The following is a 3424-nucleotide window of genomic DNA, read 5'->3' as shown; positions in this document are numbered from 1 at the left end:
TATAATAGAACAATCCACTGTCTGCAGGCAGGGTGATCCTTACATGCTTCCCATCAATAGCTCCTCCACAATTAGGGAAGTTCCAGAACTGTTTAAAGTCTGAAGCGATGGCCAGCCATTCCTCAGGTGTATCAGGAAACTGAAAGGAGAACATAAGAAGAGTTAATATGCATAATATGTTCTATTTCTTTTCTTGCAGACTTCCTCCTCCAGTGACCTAATGGGGAGTTCACCTGCTGCAACATCCACTGCGATGACTTCAAGCCTTAGCCAAAAAAGTCAAAAAACAAAACAAAAAACGAGGTGCTGGAAAAGAAGCAAACTTTGCAGCAAGCTATGTCCATACTAAACCAAAAAAAGGATCAATTTGATGGCTTTGGCTTCAGCATTGCTGCTAAACTGCGGAAGATGACCCCAGAACAAGCATGTGCTGTGGAGCTGATTTTCACCGATGTGGTCAACAAAGGATTGATGCACCAATTAAACCCACACTACCCTACTTATTCCTTCCCTACTCCATACCCTCAGCCTCACCCTGCTCCTGTCTATAACTAGACTCCAAGCCACCAATATGAGCCCCGTCACTGCCCTTCCTCAGTTCGGACAAGTTACTATAGTTTGGCCAATGAAAGCCGCCAATATACCGAATTATAGTCAGAGTGTGTCACAACTATTTATTGCATTTATATTGCTGTTAACAATGTTACTTATTGTTATTTATTACATGGTTAGGTATTGTTATTTATAGTGTTTTATGTGCTATAGTCCTACAAAAAAAATTGCACTTTCTTAAAAAAAATTTCATCTTATTTTATGAAGTAAAAGTATAATTTTTTTTTGTGTAATGATTGTATGGGGTACCTACCTTCATCTACTCATCTTTCAAGCTGTTGATAATTGCCGCACACGTCTCGAGGATGATATGACCCATTGCTTGCGGTGAGATCCCAGTGGAAAACTTCATGACCTGCAGAGATCTTCCAGTGGCAAAGTATCCTAGTGTGGCGATCAACCTCTGTTCAGCCGTTACGGACTTTCTCATGAAGGTATCTTGTTTCTGCAGAAAAGTAATTTCTTAAAGCACGCATCCGACATCAGAAGGTAATATTAGTAGTCACCTGGGGATGTCAGGAGCAGTTCCCATAGCAGATTCTCATGGGAAATGTTGTCTCGGTCCATCAACCAATCTTTACACCAAACCTGGCGCTTATTCACAACTTTCACATCATCTTCATCTTGCTCTGCACTTAGCAGATACACCATAGCAAAAGCTGCTTTTTTCTCCCTTGAGAGACCTCAGACAGACATATTGCAGAGGGATAAAAGAGCAGTGTGCCAAATGATTGTTCGAAAGACCGACATTTCGTACAGACATTCTTTTTATAACAACACTCAGACCGTTATTTTCTGTACATCACTTCCTCTGGTACAGGTACATCACTTCCTCCGTTATTTCCTGTACATCACTTCCTCTGGTACACGTACTTCACTTTTTGTATCGTTCAAACAATTGCATCTAGCATGTGTACATTATCTTTGAACGATCGTATCATGTTATCAGCATGTACATAATTGGACACTATACGATCATTCACAGATCTCGTTAATAATCGTTGATCGTTCGTTTTCAAGCGACAATTATTGAAGGTGTGTACCTAGCCTTAGGTTGAAAAAAGACATAAGTCCATCAAGTTCAACCACTAGGGAAATAAACATATCCCAGATAAAAACCCCATATTCATAGTTGATCCAGAGGAAGGCAAAAAAAACCCTGGTTGAATTTGCTCCAACAGGGGAAAAAATGTCTTCCCGATTCCGTTAGGCAATCTGATGTTCCCTGGATTAACAGACTCTGTTGTCTTTACTTTAAATAATTTAATATCCAGTTATATTCTATGCTTCTAAAAAAACATCCAGCTTTTTCCTAAAGCAATTTATAGAACTTGTAAAAGCTACTTCCTGAGGCGTATTCTACATTTTCACAGACCGTACAGTAAAGAATCCCTTCCTTATCTGGAGATTACATTCCTCCAGATGCAAAGAGTGCCCTCTTGTCCTTTGGAATGATCTTAGTGAAAATTTAGGAAGAGAGTTCTCTGTATGGACCATTTATATATTTAAATAGGGTGATCATATCCCTCCCTAAACGTCTCTTCTCAAGGGAGAATAAATTCAGTTCAGCTAATCTCTCCTCATAGATGAGCGCCTCCATTTCTTTTATTAGTTTAGTAGACCTTCTCTGCACTCTCTCGAATTCCACAATACCTTTTTTGTGAACTGGTGCCCAAAACTGGACAACCTATTTCAGAGGAGGGTCTGACCAATGCTTTGTACAGGGGCAGGATTATGTCTCAATCTCTGAAATCTATTCCTTTAAATACAAGAAAGTACTTTTCTAGCATTAGATATTGTAGCTTGGTATTGCATGCTGGTATTAAGTCTATGATCTACCAGAACCCCCAAATGTTTTTCCATTTCTGACTCCCCTAAACAGTATGAAGCATGCATGATGTTAGTCCCCAACTTTACATTTATCAATATTGAATGTCATTTGCTAATTGGTTGCCCAATCAAACAGTACATCCAGATCTGCTTGTAGAATTTAGACATCCTGTATGGACTTAATTTCAGTGCAAAGTTAGGCGTCAACCGCAAACACAGAAATGGTACTTTTAATCCCAAACGCCATATAAGTTATAGATGTTAAAAAGTAAAGGTCCCAACACAAAACCCTGTGCTACACCACTAATAATCTTAAACCAAAAAGAGTATGAATCATTATTCACTACTGTCTGGATCTGGTCTTTAAGCCAGTTCCTGATTCATTAACAGATTGAATGTTCTAAACCTTTAGACTGCAATTTGCATATTAACCTTCTGTGGGGTACTGTGTCAAATGCTTTAGCAAAGTCCAAGTACAGTATATCAACTGCTACCCACCGGCCTACCTGTTTACCTACTTTCTCATAAAAAGAGAGTACATTTGTTTGGACAACTTCAACTTTCTATGCTATCACTGATATTATTTTTTAGCAGAAACTCTTTATCAAACTCTAGGACCTTCCCAACTATGAAAGTTAAATTTACTGGTCTGTAGTTACTTGGTAATGACTTTTCTCCCTTTTTACAGATTGGAACTACATTCACCTTACACCAATCCATTGGTACCATGCCAGTGATTAAAGAGTCTCTAAAAATTAAAAACAACAGCTTTGAAATCACTGAGCTTAGCTCTTTGAAAACACATGTATGGTATCCATCAGGTCCTGGTGCTTTATCGCCCTTAATTTTATGCAACTGTTTCTCAATCATATACATTTTGAGCCATTGTGGCTTGTTTAACCACCTAGCCGTTAAGCCCGACCTTGGTACGGGCAAAAAAAAATGGCTAGGATGGTTAACCCCGTAATTTTGTCACATCCTT

Source organism: Pyxicephalus adspersus, chromosome 4 (assembly GCF_032062135.1).
Source record: "Pyxicephalus adspersus chromosome 4, UCB_Pads_2.0, whole genome shotgun sequence".
NCBI classification, from domain to species: Eukaryota; Metazoa; Chordata; class Amphibia; order Anura; family Pyxicephalidae; genus Pyxicephalus; species Pyxicephalus adspersus.
Note: the sequence above shows the minus strand (reverse complement) of the source record.